Here is a 22,329-nt window from a genome sequence, read left to right as displayed (position 1 = left end):
GAGAAAGATAATGTGAATTTACAGAAAATATGCTCTCAGTTTAGCTTATAGATCACCTTCCAAACCTCTGTGGGAAAAGCATGTGAAAATAGTTTTCTCTCAAACATGATTCATGATATCCCAGCAGAAGGCTTTTTCACATGGTAAAATCACCTTAGAACATACTACAATTCCTAAAATGAGTATGGTACCATCAACAAATGATTTATAATGTAACTAAAGTCTTAAAACCTATTAACTGAAATGCTTTTTAATGAGGTGCTATCATGTATATTGGTCCCAAGATGGCTGCCAACACTTCTTGGATGAAGTGCTGACAGCCAATCAGATCTCACAATGAGATGTGTGGTTAGGCTCCGCCCAGATATGTATATGATTTTACTTTTGATTTTCTCAGGAACTACTGAACGGATTTACACCATATATGCAAAAGGCACATGCCTGACCTGAGGACTACCTCTTTGCCAAATTTCAAGTAATTCTGTTCAGCCGTTCTGGCTGTAGCTGTGTCTAAAGGTCTCATGGAAAAATGCATGGGGAAAACGCGTTTTGGGACCCCCCTTTTTTCTCGGCCCCCGCTTGACGAATCACCCCGAGACTTTCAGGGTAGGAGCTGAACGGAGCGCCCCATTAGTTTTGAAAATTTCGCGAGGATTCGTCAACCGGCGCCAAAGTTATTCAAAATAGAATTTTGAGATTTCCTATGGAAACTAGGTTGTAACTATAACTATCTACTGGCGACCGCCAGTAGATAATATATATATATATAGATTCACTGAAAAAAACAAACGTTACATTGATATAATAGTTAGGTGAGAATTTCAGTGCAAACAAAGTTTTTAAACCACTATCGTTATCTCTAATAGCTATAACTCATTACCTAATATAACTATAACTCCCACCCCCTCCATGCACAGTCTTGTCATCAATTATGCCATTTCACATTTTTTTGTGATTTTATCAATGATGTGATGCAACATATCATGAGTGACATAATATGTGGGGAAATTAGCACTGCATGGGGAGGGCGGGAGTTATAATCACATTAGGGCACAAGTTAAAGTTATTAGAGATAACTATAACTGGTGAAATTAAGTATATTTTTTCATTGAAAATGTTAACTTTGGCACTGACATTTTCGTCAAATGACAACATCACTTTAACATTTGCTTTTTTAGTGTCTTTCTAGTTTTTTTTTTTAACAAAGTCATATTTTCTTATCATACGTAAAGCCATTCTCAGCCATGCAGGGTGTGGGGTTGGCCGCATGGCTGGCCAGGCCCTGCATCCAACCCCCTTGCAGGCAGCCAATCCTCTGCCATGGCACCCGTGCGGGGGGGGTAACATGGCCCCCAAGCCACTATTGGCTGCATGGCCTTTTTTTTAAAAAAAAGGGAAGGTGTTGCACTTGGTCCCTCCTCCCCTAGCCTCCAGTGGCCCCAGGGACTCCACCTCCTGTACTTTCTTTTTTAATAAAGGGGATGGGGGAGTGTGGCCACCCTCTCCTGGTTACCAATGGTCCCAGAGACCCCATTGCCTAGGGCCTTTTTTTTTTTAAAGGGAAGGAACATGTGGGCCCCCTTCCCAAGCCACCATTGGAGTCAAAAAATCAATTAGGGATGGGGGATGTGCACCCACTCTCCCAGCCTATAGGGTCTGATGACCCAATTCCCCAGAGCCATACTTTAATTATAGGGGGCACATGACTCTACTTCCTGAGCCTTAAGAGGCCCCAGGGCCAAATTCATTAACATTAGGGAAGGGGGACGTGTGGCCTACCTCCCTCCATGCATATGGGCCCCCGGGTACCCAATCCCCTGGGCGAATACTTTAATTATAGGGCAGCGGTGCGTGGCCCTCCTCACAGAGCTTCAGGAGGCCCAGAGGACCCCATTCCCTGGGGTTGAATACTTAGTACTATGGGAGGGTGCGTGTGCCCACCCCTGTCCAAGCCAACATGGCCCCTCGAGATCACATCCCCTGGGCCATATTTTAACTATAGTGGAGGGGGGCAAATGGCCCCCTTTCCTGAGCCTTAAGAAGCCATGAGGACCCCATCGCCTGGTGCCAAATACTTTACTGTTAGGGGAGGGGAGCACATGGCCCCCCTCTCAAAGGCCTAATGGGTCCCGGGGACCCCATCCCCTGGGCCAAACATAACATTTGGGGCAACGGGGAGCCCCAGAGCCCCCATTGCTTCAGCCAGCTCCCGCACTGGAGCCAGCATTGTTCCTGCTAGGTGGTAGCAGCTACTTCTGCTTGCTTCCACAGGATTGGAGCAATTACAGTTTCCCTGCCCTCAAAAACGTTGGAAGGGAAACAGAAGTGTGCTCCTGCCCTGGGGGAGTATTTTCAAAGCTTCAGCCGGGTGGCAGCACACTTCTTTCCCTGCCCACAGTCCTGCAGGCTGGGAAAAGTACTGAGTCCCAGGGTGTGCTACACAGGACGCAGTTCAAGAGCCAGCCCCTGGTGATGGGGTCCCCAGGACACATATGAGCTAGGGGAAGGTGGTCACTGTGTATCCCGCCCCTAAATCTTTCATCTTTGGCCCCGGAAGATGTGGTCCGCAGGGCTTATGTGGGCTCAGGGAAGGGCGCCACTTCCCTAGTTTGATTTTTTCCGGCCCCGGGGGATGGGGTCCCCTGGGCCTCCTAGGGCTCAGGGAGGGGAGGCACATGCCCCCTCCCAATTTTAATGACTTGGCTCCAGGGCATCGGGTCCCCAAGGTCCACCTGTGGCTCAGGGAGGGGCACCACATTCACCGCTCCCCAAATATTAATAATTATAAAACACCAACAGGTATTTTCTTTCTTAAAAAGATTAGTGATCCCACAAATCTTTTTGTTTAACAGTTCAGCCCCATGGGAGATCCCTCTGGCCCCCCTCTCCCCACAAGGGCTAGGTGGTAGGCTTTCTCTACCTGGCCCCTTATATATATATTTTTTTTTTGCAGGATAGAGGACTAAGGAGGTGATAAGGATGGCGGGCGGACTTAAGTCCGCCTGCCACCCTAGTGGTAACGGGACCGCCGATCAGCCATGCGGCGGTCCTGCCACCCCAATCATGGTGTGACCGCCACAATGGCGGTCGCAACAGGCATCTTCAACATTGTGGCAGGTGCTGCTGGCTGCAGCACCCCCCGCAATGGTGAAGATGCCATGTTGTGCATTGTGATACACAACGTGGCAGGCACAGCGTGGTGCCTGCCACCTTGTGCATGGCAATAGGTACCCCCGAAGTGCATCGCTGCCATGGAAAGGCCTTAAAAGCTAAACATCCTAATATGGATGGTGGCCCAGGTCTGCCAGGCCAGCAATTGGAACGATTTCCGACCGGCAGAAAAGCGGCGGATGCACTTTGCGTCCACCGCGATACGCCCTGCCATTATAATATGGCGGGGGTAAATCGGGTGCGATGGCGGGCGGATTGCCACCGCCGGGCCAGCAGTGGTGATCCGCCCAGCATCCTAATCAACCCCTAAATCTCAGAGTCTTGTAATGGCTGTCAGCAACACTTTTCGTCATGTTGCTGGCAGCCAATCAGAGCGATCGCCTCTGCAGGTGTTTGACACCCATGGGAACGAGATGACCCAAGGGGGAAAAAAAGCCTCTGGAGCCAATCAGAAGGCCATTTTTTAAATTGGGATTGAGGGGATCTAGTGAGTCCCTTGAATCAATTTTCCAGATATACATATTGTTTTAGCCTATTAGCGCTAAACTACTGAACGGATTTACACCAAATCACACAAAGCACGCTTTCTGGACCAGGATCTAGCTTCTTGCCAAATTTGGTGTTTTTCCGTTCAGCAGTTTTTGCGGAAGCGCTGCCTAAAAAAATCTATGGAAAAGGTATGGGGATTTTTAATCTAAGCCCCCGCTTGAGAGATCACCCCAAAATGTATCTGCACAAACTAGACAAAAGTAGAACATTGTTGGAAAGTTTTGTGAAGATTTGTCAAACAGCACCAAACTTATTAGCAAATGCAATAGGTCTCGCATTTTAAGCTATTGGCAATGTAAATGACAATGCCTTTTATTTTTATGTTATGATAATTAACACATAAATAAAAGGCATTGTCATGTACAATGCCAATAGCTTAAACTCTTGTAAATGCGAGACCTATTCAAAGAAGTGGCCACCATTGTCCTGTGCTGCTTAGAAAGTGAAAGCGCGCATGGCGCACTGAATGTTGCAGGAAAGGATGAAGTGCCTGCTGTAGGAAAAAATATTTAAAGAAAATAGTGGTTATAGACTAAAAAAGACTCACTGTGTAACAACCAAAGTAAAAGGGCTAGTCCTCATGGGAGGCTATGAATGAAGAGAAGGTGGTACTAAGGCGGGACTAACAAGCCTACTAATAAATCAGAAGCCAGTATTTACGAAGGACAGTGACACAAGCCAATTACAAATATGGGCAGAGAGTGGGCGGGGCTATTCCATACTCCAATAAAGCATGGCTCACAGAGCAGCGCATGCGCTGCCCAGGCTCGAACTAAAAAGGGATTTTCTATGGAAAGGCTGACCCAACTATACCTACCCAGTGGTGACCGGTAAATCTGCAACAGAAGCCCACCTTGTTGGCAGGGCCTACGTTTTACAGACCTGGTTCCAGCTTCACCTATCAAACTATTTTATCACATAAACGAAGAAGTCTGGGCCACACAAGGAGCAGGTTTGTGCCATTCTTAATTTAATCATGACAGAACAAGCTTTCCCTAACCTAAATAAATATATACTGCAACAAACCTGCGCCTAGTGTGGCCCCTGGATTTCTTTGTTTGCGAGAGAGAATCAGATGAAATATATATGTGTGTGTTTGTATATATATATATATATATATATATATATATATATATATATATATATATAGAGAGAGAGAGAGAGAGGGAGAGGGAGAGGGAGAGAGAGAGAGAGAGAGAAAGAGAAAGAGAGATAGAGATACACACACACATGTGTATTTAGGTGCTTTAATTGTACAAAGTGAAGTGGTAAAAAGCCCATATTTCACTTACTTTGTTACACAGGTTCTGCCTCTCCCACGTATGTATAAATCTACCACAACATTTCATGCTAAGAAAGCATAGGGCGCACTCATTGGGATGATTACAAAATCAGTAGTTTATTGGCACAAACTGAGCTACACTTTTTGGCCTCACTGCGCCTTGTGCAAGATAGGAAGCCATAATTTTTTCCCATATATAAACAAATCACCATGTGACAGACAACAGGAGTATAGACATAAAAGAAATGCACATTGCGATTCATTACCAATTAACATAATTTCTCATTGCGCTCTTTTTTAGCACACAAGTCAACAATGTTCCTTCTTTTACAAAATGGTTGATCATATTTGACCATATTGCGGTTCAAGTAAAGAAGATAGAAGAAATAGTTAATTTTTTGCCCCTGATATAATAATCAACATTGTTTTTAAATTTAAAGGATAGTACCTTGTTCCTTTTACACTTCAATCATTTCATTATTGCAAACACCGATCAAAACAATGTAAAACAACCTTCGTGATGGGGTGTCACCGAGAATTGATATGAAGAAGAAAAAAATACTTTTATTTGATTTAATTTAAAATCATAAAAGCACGATACAATTTACCCACAAAATACATACAAATAATTAAATAGTAGTACTAGTTTAAATATGGCATTGCATTGAACTCGTTAAAATGTATTCTAAAAATGATGTTAAAAACAATTTTCATTAACTGCATGTGAGCATCTGATGTCCGGCCCTACTAGAGAAAATGGGCTTCTAATGTATTTGGGTTAAGCTGAACGCAGGCTATCATAGTTTCATAATTTGTAAATAAAATGCTGCTGCTATAGTCACGAGAGCTGCGGGGTTTTGATTTAAGTAAGCAAAGTAAATTCTGGGAAGACATGTTTGATTCATCTATCACTCTTTACTAATTAGTTTGCCGCTAGGCTCAGAGACTTTATCGCCTTGCATGCCAGTTGGACTGTCAAGCCTCCTAAGCATTTTATAACGGCAGCTCTGCAAGTCCTTATTTGTTCTCACTTCAGTGTTGGCAGTAAAAGGGTTTTCTGAATAATTAATTATGATATGGTTGCTCATCATATCCCAATTCATCTTTTCATTCCTAGTCTTTAGTTGAATTATGCCCAAGTGGCCAAAATATAGATTTCTTCACTTGAACCACTCGCGGAGAGCTTATCCTATATGGTATATTCCAAAGATCGGATGTTCACCTGATTTAGTTAATTATCATGATACTACAAGCACCATCATTATTCATATGAGTCTTAAATTATACAGAGTTAAAACTCCATCTCAGGAGGCTTGAATATAAATATGTTATTGGCTTGGAAAAATGTTAACATATGGTTTAAACATGGAAGAAGAAATGTGAACTCATTTGCTAATCACTAATCACCTGTGATACTATTATAGGCCATCATCATAGGAGAGACTCCTTGAAAACCTCATACTTTTCACAAATAGTGAGAAAAGTGTATTGTCAGACAAAATCCAGAGTTAAGTACTGCCTTTTAACACATGAATTGGTTGTCCATTTGGGCATTAAATGTATGAATATCAAACACACAAAAAAGTATGGGAGGAATGCTTGCAGTAAGGCTTGTGATAGCATTCTAAACCATTGTTATTTTGCTACCGTGCACCTCAGTGTGGACTCAGCCGCATGCAAATCAGTCTTGACCCTGCTCCAATAGGCAGAGTCCAACCTGAACTGCCAAGCCATGTCATTCTTTAACCAAAGCACAAGGAACCCAAAACCAGTTTCGCCCCTGAGTGGGGCTCATCAGTCAGGTGTAGCTTGGTTCCAGTGGCACAGTGAGCATGGGACTGACGTCTGAGCATACTCCTTGAGGTTTTTTGAGTTTAAAATGTAATGTTTAAACTGACAATTTCACCTAACTATAAGGTCACTTCAACCTTTGTTGATTTCTGAGATATTATTACCATAACCTAACTATAACATTGCTTTAACTTTTGTTTTGTTCAGTGAATATATACACACACTAAACTAAGAGAGCCCATCCGTTCTTTTGGACTTTGCTTCCACTTCTGGTTTTGGAAACAGAATGTTTTCTTTAGATAACCCTCACCCACCGGGGTTTCCCCTTGGTGGCATGCTTCATCATTGGGTCCTTCCTATGGCGCTGCGGAACGGGCGTGCTGCGACCTACGAGTTAAGTGGGAGCCCTTATGGTGTTGTTTCTAATAGATGAAGAGAATGTAAAGAAAATAGGAGTGTGAGGGGGGTGTTGAGGAAGATTTAGAATATGCCAGACTAGTAGGAAACATAGTTTTATTCATACCTCTAGCCGGTGAGGTTAAAAAAGGTGGAAAAGCATGAAACTCAATGGAATTATGTTCATTCAGATTAATGTATTCATTTGTGCCCCATAAGTGCATAGGTCACGATTTATGAATTTCAAGACTATTGGTTATGCCACTCCCTACAAGCAGGGCCACTGGAATTATGCAGCAGGGGAGGGCCAAATTATGTGACAGGGTTTAGTAAATTATGTGGCAATAAAAGGCAAATTATGGGTCGTGATGTGACACATTTTAAAATAGCATTATTTAATTAGTCATTTATACTCTTGTTAACACTGTCTGGAGATTGGTTGCACCTTATTAGTACCAGTTAAACACCCATAATTGCAATAAGCAACAGAAAGGTAACCAGTTAAGCTTTGCAAATAGCCTTCCACTGTGCAGTAACACGTCACTCTGTTTTCAGTAACTTTTGAAACTCTTGAGCTAAAAACATTTGTTTTTGCTAAAATCTGCAGATTATGCTGCAGATGTTGGATTAGCATGCAAATGCGGCACATCTATGATTATGCGAAAAACGCTCAGCCACACAATCGCATAATTCCAGTGGCCCTGCCTATGAGGTTTGAACCCTGTGGTTTTAGGGGGTGACATTGTCCCTTGTACACTGAAATTCTCAAGTAAATTTTTAGAAAGTTTGTAGAAATTGCCTTTTGAGAGATAATAGGTAGTTCTGAATCTGCATCTGGTGGTGCCAAAAGAAAAGAACTGACATCAGCACGCTTGGGGGACACGTATATGCAGCTCCGCACATCACTTCCGAAGCAGAATGGCATTGGCATGGAGCTGCACAATGCAACCTATAGGCACGCCTGGGAGAGTATTCAAAAGGTCAAGAATCTGTGGTTGGAAGTATCTATCAGAATAAAAGGTATAGATGAGAGGTGGAACAACTTTGAGGCACTTCTGATTACTATAAAAAGAATACAACACATCAAAAATGGGTATAGAAGGTTTGCTCCACTTAAGAGTACCTCTTGAGGGTCAAAGCGGACATATAAAACAAAGAGGAAAAGCCACTGTAATGTGTAAGCAAAAAACATAAAAAATGATTTGTATATTTACATCATGAAACAACAACTCAAAATTGTGATAATGTACAGAGCACAAATAAAAGATAACAAGAAAAAACACCAACCAATCAATATGGATGGTTAAAATGTGGGATAGTCATTAATTATATGTAGGTCCTCATTATGAGTGGAGGTATTCTATCTGGAGTCTTAACTCCAGGTAGAATTCCACCAGTTGTCATTCTGAATGGCCCAGTGCCTCCAGGTCCAGTACTCCCATGTTTAAAAACCCTGGACCTGATATTTCCTGGCCCGAAGAGACCTACCTCCCCCATCAGCAATTGCAGGTGTGCACTCTGAAGAAACACTGCAGGGGAAGGCATAGGGGGTGAGGACAGGAGCACAGATCTACCCCAGCCCACCCGTTACAGCACAATGGAGAACACATACGTGGCTCACCCACGCCGAACCCGGAAACCCCTCCAATAGCCCTCTCAGAGAAGAACAGCCAGGGGCGGCAGCTCCACTATGACGGAGGAGCATCGCCCCTTTTAAGCAGGGCACTGCAGAGGAAACTTAAAATGATAATAACTTTACATTAGTGTCATTTTATGTTTCCTGTTGCTCTGCAGGTGGGTGGGTGGGCTGGCGGGGCTGCTCTTCTCTCGGAGCAGGGCCGGGGAGGAGTGGTTTGCCAACTCCTAAGTGCGCAATGACTGTTTGGTCGGCCATCTCGGGCCACCCAAACCAGTCATGCGCACGTTCCCCATTCTCCATGCAGGCTGCATTACAGCCTGCATGGAGAACAAGTCCAGGCTGCCATTCCCTGGTTGAGCGTCGAACTAGGATGCTCAAAACCAATCACAATGCTGCATTGCAGCGTTGTGATTGATCAGGGGAGCTGGGGTGCTAACTAATCACAGTGCTGCATTGCAGCACTGTGAATGTCAGGGGAGCCTTTTCTGTGCTTCCTGTGCCTTGGAGAGCAGGACCAGAGATGCGGGACTGGCGCAGCAAGGTTAGTGTATCTTTCTAGGTCGAGCCTAGCATTACAGCGCATGCGCTGCTCGCTCTGCGAGGCATATTGTAGTAGGGACAGATGTGGAAGTGCCATGGAAGCTCCGTCCATAATTTTCATTGGCTGGCGTCATCGTCCATGTTAAATGCTGGCTTGCGATTGATAATGAGGCTTCTTAGTCCTGCCTTGTTACCGCTCTGTCTCCTTTTGTGACTGCCCAACAGGACTGGATCTTTTACTTGTGGCGTTACACTGTCTCCTTCATTAAGTCGGTAAGCACTTTCTTTTTTTAGAATGAACGCCAGCATCCTCCTGACAGAACACGTCCCCCGGATCCAGCGCTTACATAAACATGTCTGTCACTTGTCTTCGGCCTCCTTCCTGTCAGGCACAGACGGCCGCAGCACCTACCACATCCCACGTAATAGGACTACAGATCCCATGAGGCCTTAGGTTGAGGCTTATGGGTATTAAATCGGCCGGGGTGCAAAATTCTGTAATCTTGCTTTCTCGTGTTTGTGGCGTTTTGGCTGTGCAGCACTCCAGGAGGAGTGCGAACGTACCGTTACTGCATCCTTCGAAGTACATAGCAGGGCTCTGCATGCACGCTGGCTTTGGGCAAGAAAAGCTGGGTTTGTTCTGAACTCCGTCTGCAGAAAGGAAGCACAGGTATTTCTTGGACGGATAGTTGGAGCGAGGTTTACACAAGGCTGTGCTCCGTCTCTTATACTAACTTTGTTTTCTCTTTTGAAGTGGCTTACCTTAATTGCTGATTCGGTTAATTCTCTATTTTTTTGGGGGGGATTAGCGTTCAATTGGGAACGCGAAGACGTGCAAGGTGCACGGACTCAGTAGCCCGTCTATTACCATAACTTGGTTTTCTCTTTGAAATGCCGTAACTTATTTGCTGATTTTGTTTGATCTCTACTCTCTAGGGCACAGACTCGTTTACTTTACTTTACCAACACTGCTTTGACTATGTTTACAGGAAGTGCACCATAGGACACTTGGATGCAATGTACACATCAGTTGTTTCATTCACAGTTCAAGGGGTATGAGTGAGGTGAGAGACAGTTACATGCGAAGACTAAGTGAAGTGTGTTCTGGAAGTGTAAGATCAATAATCAATGTACTTTTTGTCTTGTTAGGTATGAGCAGGTGAACTATATGGTCTACTTTAGGTTTCTCAGTTATAAGGACAACTGCTAGAATACCAAAGGTATTTATTGACATCTAGTGAGACGAATACTGAGAGTAGAGGTGTGTTTATTCCAGAAAATTCATTGTGTCTTTGTCTTTCCACAGGCTCTATTCCCTGCTGCACCCTTTCCTATCCCTATCCCTCGCCTGACCCCTTCACTATTCCGTGTACACTAACAACAGAGTTGGGGAGGTCAGGAGGTGGAACCTTTTGAGCATCGTTCCAGTCCTGAGGAGCTGAGAGTTACGGGTCGTGACACTTCCGTGGTTGTCAACACAAGTTGCTTCGACATTTTTCGCAAATGTGTAGTTACTAGAACTACAGAAACAGTAACAAGCATTGGCATAGCCAATAGGTCTCGCTTTTGGGACCTTATAAGTATTTAGTTCTGCATCACAATATCCTTGGTGCAACAACATTAACTGTTGCATGGTTAAACACTTATAAGGCCCCAAAGGCAAGACCTATTGGCTATGCCAATGCTTTTAAAAAATAAAAAAAAAGACAAGCAGTGCTATCAGGCTCCGGCTGCCACTTAGAGGTAGAGCGAAAGAGGTGTGTAGAAAGAGAGAGGTGTGTAGAAAGAGAGAGGTGTGTAGAGAGAGAGAGGTGTGTAGAGAGAGAGAGAGGTGTGTAGAGAGAGAGAGGGTGTAGTGAGAGAGGATGTAGAGAGAGAGGGTGTAGTGAGAGAGGGTGTAAACAGGTAGAGAGAGCGGGAGGTAGAGCGGTATAGAGAGAGAGAGAGCACGTTAAAGAGAGAGGTAGAGAGCGGTAGAGAGAGGTAGAGAGAGGTAGAGAGAGGAGGAGCGGTAGAGAGAGGTAGAGCTGTAGAGAGAGAAAGGTAGAGAGAGCGGAAGAGAGTGGTAGAGAGAGAGAGGTAGAGAGAGCGGTAGAGTGGTAGAGAGAGAGGTAGAGAGAGAGCGGTAGAGAGAGGTAGAGAGGTAGAGAGAGAGAGAGGTAGAGAGGGAGAAGGAGAGAGAGAGAGGGAGAGGGAGAGAGGTAGAGGGAGAGAGGTAGAGGGAGAGAGAGGTAGAGGTAGAGAGAGCGGTAGAGAGAGCGGTAGAGAGAGAGAGCGGTAGAGAGAGAGCAGTAGAAAGAGAGAGCGGTAGAGAGAGAGAGAGAGAGAGAGAGCGGTAGAGAGAGGTAGAGCGGTAGAGAGAGAGCGACTTGGCCTAGCTCCCATATATTTATGAAGCATTACTGGCTTCAGCTGGGAGAGAAATGATTCGCATGATTTGGATCACTGGTGTTGGATGCAGGGACAGAATAAGGGGAAGTGAATAAACCTCAATTATTGGTTTGACTCCTTTGGCTGCTGTTATTTCTTGAAGGCGAACGTGTGGATTTGATCCTCCGAAAGAAGCAACTGGTGGCAGGGTCAGCTGAGAACGTCTGCTCAACTGGACTTTTGCATTAAAAGACCATCTGTATAAAATAAACATTGAAGTGAAGCACATTCTAAATCGTCGTGTTTTCTCTTTCTTGTCTCGTTATCTGATCGTCTCAGACTGCAAAGGGGGCATTATTTCTGACAGAGTTCCCCAAGAGGACAAACGGAACTGCAGCAGCGGAGTGGAAAAGCTGGGTGTGCAGGTAAACACTGAAACAGGATAGCTCCCAGCACGAGACAGGTAGGCAGAGAGGACTCGCCAGGTGGCAAGAATTCATCGCGCAATAAGAACAACCACACCAAATATTTGCACTTAGCATAAAAGGTCACTTTATTAGCCAGGCAACATAAATTAGAATCTTGCTACAATAAACATTCTTGGAACAAAACCCCATTGTCATTACTCTTGAAACTTTTTGCTATCCAACCAAATATTCCCCACAAGACTTCTCATCAAAAATACCCCATAAAATGCACAATCCCAATCAACCTTTCCAACGCCCCGCTCCAGACCATCCAACGCCCAAGAAAAAATGCCACCAAAGGAAAATCAGCGAAACAGGAAAATGCTACCTGACCTAACGTGACTTTATTTATTTATTATTATTATTGTTTTTTTTTATATTGTATTCTTATAGGGAGGGTGGGTGGGTCACAAAAACGTCTGAATGCGTCTCAGGGAAAGACGTCCTCACATTAGCACTCAATTGCGGAAAAACCGCCGTTTAAAAAGTGATACAAACGATGTGGTATGATTCTTTCTTTGTTTTAATTCATATTCTTTTCATATGACTAATCCAATAGTATGATGGTGCTCATACAAACAAAAGTAGGTTCGGTTCATTAAATTGAATCCATGGTTTTAACAAGCCAATTTTTTTGAAATATCCCCGATGCATTTCGGGACTTGCCCTTCGTCAGGGGGAATTCTACAAAAGAAAATAAGGAGGACATAAGGCTAGGGAAAGACGTCCTCACATTAGCACTCAATTGCGGAAAAACCGCCGTTTAAAAAGTGATACAAACGATGTGGTATGATTCTTTCTTTGTTTTAATTCATATTCTTTTCATATGACTAATCCAATAGTATGATGGTGCTCATACAAACAAAAGTAGGTTCGGTTCATTAAATTGAATCCATGGTTTTAACAAGCCAATTTTTTTGAAATATCCCCGATGCATTTCGGGACTTGCCCTTCGTCAGGGGGAATTCTACAAAAGAAAATAAGGAGGACATAAGGCTAGAGTCCAGGATGTATACAAACATCAGTAAAACAGTAAACACTTCGATAACCGTGATGTCTATGCTGTATAAGTAAGGTGACATAAATATCAGCGTGTTGGAAAGGAATTGAGTTACGATGGTGAACTGGTAACCAAAGAGAGCTAACATTGAATCCGTGTTGGTTAGAGGACCAGTGCTGGTAGTGTACGAAGCGTATAAAAGAAGAAAACTGGAGTGTTAACGCTCGTGGGGTCAATAAAGTTGAAAAAGTTGAAAAAATGACACCAGTGCGTTCCGTGAAACCAAATCTCGGAAACATTTAAAACCCGTGATGATAAACCGAGCGTGGTAATCGGAGAGTGGGGAAAGTTTAGCAAAGATGTGGGAAACGACCAGTTTCAATTACCTGAATGGCGCCAAGGATGTGGGTGTATCGAAACCTCTTCCAAATGGGTGAAAACATGCATCATGGTGCCCCGTACTTAATATCGTGAACCCGGAAGTAGAAAACCGAGTGAACTACGAAAAACAAGTCATGTGATGGAAGAAGCTGGAAGAAAGACTAACGTGCATGAGAGAGTAACCAGAAATTTACGCTGAAAAGATAATGTATAAAATAACAAAAAAGGTGAAACAGAAAAACAGGAAAGAAAAATATTAAAGAAAAGAAAAACAGTTTCAGTAAAAAAGAGGGGTAAAAAGACATATGTTAGATGAGAGAAATATCATAGGAAAACATAATAATACAGATGTACACATGATACCATAAGGAGATAATTACAGAAAACAACTGAATTCCAAGCGTTCATTAAGACCATGCGGGTAAACAGAGTTCAATCTATTTATCCAAAAGAGTTCACGTTGTAACAGAAACGCTCCATTGTCTTTCCCTCTTTGGATTTTGACTTGTTCTAAGATCAAGAATCTCAATTGACTGCAATTGTGATTGTTTTCCGTAAAATGTCTTGCAACAACGGATTTCATATTCTTAGTTCGTATATTACTTTTGTGCTCGATGAGCCTGGTTTTCATTTTTCTTTCTGTTTTGCCCACGTACGGGAGTCCGCATGGGCATTTCAGTAGATACACAATGTTACTGCTGTCACAAGTGGCTGTAACTCTGAGTTTAATAGGAGTTCCTTTAGAGGGATGCATGAGTGTCGTACCCTTAATGATGTTGTTGCAGCCACCACAATTCAAACAAGGGATGGTTCCTTTGTGTATTGTCTCGGAATCCGGAGGGCTCTTGTTTAGGAATTGCTGTAAATTGTGTGTTCTTTGGTAAGCGAAAATTGGTAATTCATCAAAAATACCTTTGAAGTCAGGTTCAGATTGTAAAAGTGGCCAAAATTTGCGAATGGTTGTTTTGATTTTATGGCTTTGTTTGGAGTATTTAGACACATAGACTGATCGTGCATCTTTAGTGACTTTGGGAATTTGTGTTTGTAGTAGATCTATGCGGTTTTTTGTTTCTGCTCTTTTGACAGCTTCTTGTAAGATGGGATCAGGGTAAGCTCTCTTCTTAAATTTGGCAATCAGTAAACGGCTCTGTTCTTGATAAATCTCTTCCGTAGATGAAATGCGTTTAATCCTCAGAAGTTGGGAATATGGAAGATGTTTTTTTAGTGATTTTTGATGAAAGCTCGAAAAGTGTAATAGGTTGTTGCGGTCAGTAGATTTGGTGAATACAGATGTGATTAAATGGTTGTTGCGTATAGTGATGTCAACATCCAGGAAAGTGATGTGATTGTAATCAGTTTCATGGGTAAATTGAATGCGTTCATTGATGGTATTTAGTTGTGTTATTTGTGTTAGTAGATCCGTTTGGGTGCCTTTCCAAATAAGGAAGATGTCATCAATGTATCTGTGGAACATCAATAAATTTTTGGACCAAGATTCTTGGGTTAGGATGTAATCCAGCTCAAAGCGATGCATAAACAGATTTGCGTATGCTGGAGCAGCACAATTTCCCATTGATGTTCCGGAGAGTTGTATGTAGTAGTTGTTGTTCCACGTGAAGTAACTGTGGTATAAGGTGAAATGTATAAGTTCGAGTAGAAAAACTTTCAAGTCTTCCTCCATGTCGGTGTCAATCAAAAAAGATTCAATCGCCTGTATTCCTAAATTGTGCGGGATGGAAGTGTACAAAGACTTCACGTCTATGGTACATAGAAGAAGCTGATCGTAGTCTTGAACCCTGAGGTTATTGAGTTTGGTAAGAAAGTCTGTGGTGTCCTTCAAAAATGTAGACATTGATTGAACGAGAGGTTGCAAATGTTTGTCAATATATTTGCCGATAGGTTCATGGATAGAATTTCTAGTGCTGACGATGGGTCTGAATGGTGGTTTTTCCAGATTTTTATGAATCTTCGGTATCATGTATAGGTACGGAACATTGGGGTTTTCTGTAATAAGAAAACGTTTGTCTCTGTCATTGATGGTGCCTTGGTGTAGTGCTTTATTGATGATGGTCAAAAGAATAAGGGAAAATTCTGTTGTGGGGTCTGACGTCAATCTTAGGTAGGTATTTTGGTCGCTTACGTGGGTTTCCACGTTTTCTATGTAGAAAGGAGTGTCCAATATAACAAGAGCGCCACCTTTGTCCGCCTTGCAAAATGTGATGTCATTGTCCATTGATAGTTGTTTGATGGTATTTCGTTCACTTAAAGACAAGTTGCTGGATTTCGATTGTTTTTCCACAAACAAGTTGGTTAACTCTTTTCCTACTATTAGTTCGAAGTTGTCCAGAACTTTATGACTAGTTGGAGCCATAAATTTGCTTTTGGGGCGTAAATCCATGAGTGTTCCTTTTTCTTGGGTTGTTGTAGGTTCAATGACGTTCGTAAAGAAATGTTTTAGTCGAAGGTTACGCATGAATTTAAACAAACATACTTGAGTTTCCAAGTTATTCGTGTTGTACGTTGGTACAAAAGAAGTCCCTTTTTGTAATGTTTGGATTTGTTGAGGGGTTAGAGTCTTGTTTGAGATGTTGATGACTAGGTTCTCTGGCTCCTTGTTGATTTCGCTATGGGTGTGTCCTTGGTTCTTGCGTTGAGACCTCCTGGTTCGTCTCGTATGGATGAGCCTCTTCCTAAAAAAGGAATCGGTTCATTAGAAATGTCTGTGGAGGTAGATGGTTGATTGTCACTTGGGCCACTGGTTTGATTAGGTGTGGGTCTTCTGGGTTTTGTTTGTGAGTCATCAGATGAAGTTGTTTCACCGTCTGAAGATCTGTTGTATGGTCTTTGTTGCCTGCGTGTAGCATACACTTCGGCCCATGTGTACACCTCTCCCAGTTTATAATCAACTGTGTCTCTCTTAAACTTGCGTAATTTTCTTTCGTTGATTTCTTTTTGGTATTTATCTAGTTGATTATTAATATCTTCAAGAGTTTTGGTCATTTCATCTGGGGTCATTTTTTCACTCAAGTCTTTTTTGAGTTGCGTCATTTCTTTATCCAATTCCTCAAGAAGGATAGACAGTTCTTCAACTATCAAAAGAATGAGGTCTAAGGAACATTTGTTTAAAATAGCATACCAACGTTCAGTGAATCTTGTGTTGTTTTTGCAGAGGGTTGACTTGAGTGGAATACGTAATCCTCTAGGTATGCGTTGGACTTTGTGGTAGCGGATAAGGGTGCTGGCATGCAGTCTCTGGTTGATCTCGCGTTTCGCTGTAAACAGGAGTTGTCTGACGATCGACTGGGTTGAAGCAGTATTCGTGGTAAGGCATTCCGGATCCTGGATTAAAGCATATATCCTGCTTGTCTCTTCTGCTGTAAAGCCAAAAGTATCTGCTTTATTTGCTGTGAGGTTAGCGATATCGTCATAGGACATGTTTGGAAGTTATTTGGGTGCCAACCGTGTCGATTAGGGAAACTAAATGAATAAAGATGTGGGACGGTTGCACTCCCGGGTAGATTGAGGTAGTTCAAGTAATCTTGTGTAACAAACTCTGGTGCTGGTGAGACCACCTCCTAATCGGTGAGGTGTAACTGAACAATGTCTGAATGCGTCTCAGGGAAAGACGTCCTCACATTAGCACTCAATTGCGGAAAAAACGCCGTTTAAAAAGTGATACAAACGATGTGGTATGATTCTTTCTTTGTTTTAATTCACAAAAACGACAGCCTCCCAATCTCCTCACAGAAAAAACCACAGATTTCCCTAACTGCTGTCTGCTCTGCTCGTGCTGCTAAGCCCCGCCCCCTGCCTGCCTAGAGCCCTCACGCGCTGTGTGGACTGTTCCACCGTGCGAAATTCCCCAAGGGGACAGCGGCTCGTGCAGCGATCCCCTTGGGACCCCATCGCGCAATAAGAACAACCACACCAAGTATTTGCACTTAGCATAAAAGGTCACTTTATTAGGCCAGGCAACATAAATTAGAATCTTGCTACAAAAAACATTCTTGGAACAAAACCCCATTGTCATTACTCTTGAAAGATTTTGCTATCCAACCAAATATTCCCCACAAGACTTCTCATCACAAATACCCCATGAAATGCACAATCCCAATCAACCTTTCCAACGCCCCTCCCCCACCCCAGAGGGAAGGATAAGCCCGCTCCAGACCATCCAACCCCCAAGAAAAAACGCCACCCAGAAAAACCAGAGAGTTTTCCTGGTTCCCCCCTCCCCCTTTAAACAAAAATTATGTTTGCTGCCACAACCTTAGTGGATATTAAAGGAACACCAAAGATTCTCGCCCCAAAAATCCGCCAATAGATCTCTCAACTCCATTAAACAGTATGCCTGGCCCATTTGTGACAAGTGCACCCCGTCTTCCCTGAAAAGATGATATTCCGCACCTGTGATATTATCATGAGCTAAAAACTTTATCCCCATTGCAGAACAAAAAATTTTCATTTCCCGATTGAGTTTCCTGCGAGCCCTTTCCATCGCCGTGTGGTTGTGAGCTCCCCTCCAATGGTGCCTGTAAATAAATTCAGTCCAAGCCAGAGTTGTACTTACCCAGTTATTCTTGAGCACCGCCAAGTCCACTTTCATTTTCTTCAAAAGGGATAAACCGGACAAGGCCACAAGATAATTTTCCCCCAAATGGATTATTAATAAATCAGGGAAACCTCTAGCAGAAGACAGCTCAGAGAGCATAGGAAATAAATCATCCCACTTCATCCCCCCTTTCCCCCGCCATACAACTTCATGTCCCTTGCTAGGCAAACCAAGAGCTCGGCCATAAATCTGTTGTTGGGCGAAGCTGGCTGACCACTTTACAAACAAATGGCCTACTATCCATGCCCGCCTCTTTGATGATAATGAACTCTTAACATGACCTAGCGGGAAAAAAACAAAATTAGTCCACATAGTAAATAACATCTCATTTCCTTACATAACGTGTGCAGCAATCAGATTTCCATCTCCCAATCTTTTTAATGTCATCCAAACCCCAACCCAATCTGAGGCTTCAGTCGCTGCCCCTATCCGAAAAGAGTGAGTCCCAAAAAGTGCGGGGTATTTCCCCAACAATGACAAAGTTTACGTAAAACTGCCAATAGTTGTCCACTAGTAATTTTACTCCCATTCTTGTGAATGAATATGTCCCCACGTTGTAGGCCTAAGGAAACAAAAAATGACTCCCATTCCTTCACTGGACAACAATCCTGCACTCCGCTTCCCTTTAAAAAGATACAAGCCTCTACCCAGCTGATCAGTTTTTGACTTCCTCAAAAGAATCCTAACCTTCCCACCTTGCACTTGAATATCCTCTACCTGCATGCCCTTCTGATCCCGCAGACCTAACAACTCGGAAACTCTAAAAGCGCCAAAAAACATCCAAATCATACAAAGTCTAAAACGTGAAACCTCCCACAAATCATAACAGCACATTGTTAACTGCTTTAAAATTTGATGCAAAATGTGAAAAGTGATTGGCTCACATAACTCCGAAGAAAAAGAACGTTCTCTCCCCAGACCCTTCAACATACGCCTTAATAAAACATCCCCCGTAAACTCCTGTCCCCACCACAACTGACTATAAAACGAAATGCCGGCCAATTTTCCTGAGATTGTAGTATGAGATAACCCCAAATTGACCAAATGCAAAACAAACCGTAACATAACCTCTCTGATACCCTCTGTAGAAAGAACCATTTTGTGAAACTTAACATAACTTAAAAACTCCAACCAGGCCTGATGATAACTGCGTCTAGAAGAAGGGGCTATAGAATTTTCCACCAGATCAACAATTCTCATTCCCCCAGCGCCCAGATGTCTTTCGGGATCGAAGTTTTGCAGCCATCCGCCCCCGGCGCCAAACTGCAAATTTCTGCCAATTGAATCGAGACAGAGCATCCACAATTGAGTTATTAACACCTGGAATGTGTCTCGCTCGAAACACAATGTTTAATCTGAGACTTTGCAGCATAAAAACACGCAACAGGTATAATACACGCACATCTTTTGCCTTTTGCTTGTTTATTAGCTCCACAACAGCCATATTGTCAGTATGAAAAAGAACATTCCTATCCTTAAACTCCTCCCCCCAAACTAAAACAGCCACTATGAGAGGGAACAATTCAAGAAAGGCTATGCTTCGGCCCTGTTGTAGCCAATGTGGAGGCCATTTCTCCGCACACCAACGACCCTCCCAAAAAATGCCGAAGCCATGCGCTCCAGAAGCGTCTGAAAAAATCTGAAAATGCCAGATGGTGTCATCCTCCACAAAATATAGAGAGACTCCATTAAAATCCTTCAAAATTGCAGCCAAATTAGTAAATCCTCCTTAATCTGCTTGGTGATCCTAATCCTGTGATGAGGAAGAAATGCCCCCGACATCGCCATCCCCAAGCGTCTACAGAAGGTCCTGCCAGCACGCACCACGCGGCAAGCAAAATTCAAATAGCCCAAAAGACGCTGAACCTGCCTGAGCTGAACTTTTTTCTTGTCAATGATCTCCAATAAAAATGACCTAATCTCAGTCACTTTAGATGCCGGCAACCTAGCCATCATGAGTTCCGTGTCAATTTCAATACCTAAGAATGTAAGTTTGGTACCTGGACCCTCAGTTTTTTCCCGAGCCAAAGGAACGCCGAACTCCTCAGCCAATTGTTGGAAAATGTTCAAGCATCTGTGGCACTGATGTGACTGAGCTTTGCCAATAAACAAGAAATCATCTAAATAGTGACATACCTGTTTGTGACCACGTTTTTCCGAAAAACACCACTGAAGAAAAGTACTGAACATTTCGAAGAGTGCACATGACACCGAACAACCCATTGGGAGGACTCTGTCTATGTAAAAAGAATCATTGAAAAACATGCCCAACAGCTCAAAATCTGATGGGTGAATGGGCAGTAAACGAAACGCTGACTGGATATCACATTTAGCCAGTTCCGCACCACTCCCAGCTGTGCGTACCATCCTCAGGGCATCATCAACAGATGTATAAGACACATTGGAGTCTGACGGGGAAATGAAGTCATTAATAGACTGGCCCTCCGGCCACGATAAGTGATGGATTAGTCTGAATTCACCTGCCAATTTTTGGGGAACCAAACCCAACGGAGATATCATCAAATTCTTCAAAGGACAGTGCTTAAATGGACCGGCTATCCTGCCCTCCTGTATCTCCAAATCCAATTTCTTCTGCACCCCTTGAGGCAACTCCTTCGCCGATTTTAAATTGTCAGACCATCTATTATAACGGGGACCCTGATAACCTATCTTAAAATCCTCCTTGAAACTCCAATAGAGTTTTGAAGCTGATTCCGTATCAGGATACCTTTCCAACCACTGTGTCATGACCGATAACTTAATTGGGGTATGAGCCCTTTGAGATAAACTGCAGAAAAGCTCCCCTACCTCTTTGTGATTTTCCCTGATCCCCAAACCTTTGGTTGGCAAAACACTGGATGATGGCATGTTTCCCACCACACCGTGAACATTCGTGCTTAAACATGCAAAATTGCCTGATGCAGGAACCTCGATTAAAGTTCCAACAGGATCTTGTAACCGGTAGTTGTCCTCTTCCCACAACACCCACCCCAAATTGGGTGGGGCGAGGCAGAAAGGGCCGATAAGTAATTGGGAGCCCGCTTGCAGTATGCGTTGTCGAAGGCGTCTGAGACGAAGACATCCACTGAAGCCACAGTTCCTGATCCACATCCCCCCAAGGCTTATCATGGAAAAGACTTACTCTAGCCCTAAACTCCTCATCATAGTTGAGCCATGCGAACCCCCCGGACTGTAAATGTGCTTTGCGTATGATATCAATATACTTAAACATTGCAACAGCCCTGTCCTGATGTTTTTCACAATAGACGCTTGCATAAATTAAAAATGTTGCCGTCCAATTTTCGATATTTTTTGGAACCCTAGGACGCCTCGAAAGCTCCCACTCTTCTTCCTTGGACCCCTCCTTTGCTTGAATATCCCTATGAAGGAGCTTGAATACGTCTACAAATTCGTGGTCCCAAATCCTCTTCTTAGTTTTCTCAGCCAAATGCGTACCCAAGGGGCATGGACAAACGAATGTAAGGTAATTTTTTATGCATGGGGTGAATGGCACCTGAAACTTGCCCAGATGAGGATTCAGACCCATCCAAAGCCTGTTTATCAGTGCTAACCTGTTTATCAATACTTGGCGCCTTATTTGATCCTACAGCATCTGAACCCACTCCCACCTGTTCTGCAGATTTACCAACCGCCTCCCCTGCCCCGCAACCCAAACCTTCCTTCACTAAGTCATCACCCACCCCCACTGAACGTACACTAGGTTTGTCTGTCAAAGGATGCGGCCACGAAGACCACCACTGAGGCCTACCTGATGTCAACTGAGTAGCCCGCTTCTGGAACTCCTGAGGATCCTCTCGCCGTTGTTGTCCCCGAAGCCGTTCCTGCTCCGCTGTCTTGCCTGCTCGTGACCTCTGAAAAATACTAGCAACAACAGTTGACCCGACCCCTTTGTAACCGCTACTTGTTCTTGATGCATAGCTCTTGCATCAAAAATCCCTTCATCAAATAGAAAACCTTCATGTATATTTTCATCCACCAAACCTTGACCAGCATTTTCATCAGGTATGACCAAATCATTATTACTCCCACTCGGCATTTCCCCGTCTCCCACCCCGCCATCATAACAATCCCAATTGGTCACAGCAAAATCTGCCTTTGATCCGCTCTGTG

Source organism: Triturus cristatus, chromosome 10 (assembly GCF_964204655.1).
Source record: "Triturus cristatus chromosome 10, aTriCri1.1, whole genome shotgun sequence".
In the NCBI taxonomy this organism is placed as follows: domain Eukaryota; kingdom Metazoa; phylum Chordata; class Amphibia; order Caudata; family Salamandridae; genus Triturus; species Triturus cristatus.
Note: the sequence above shows the minus strand (reverse complement) of the source record.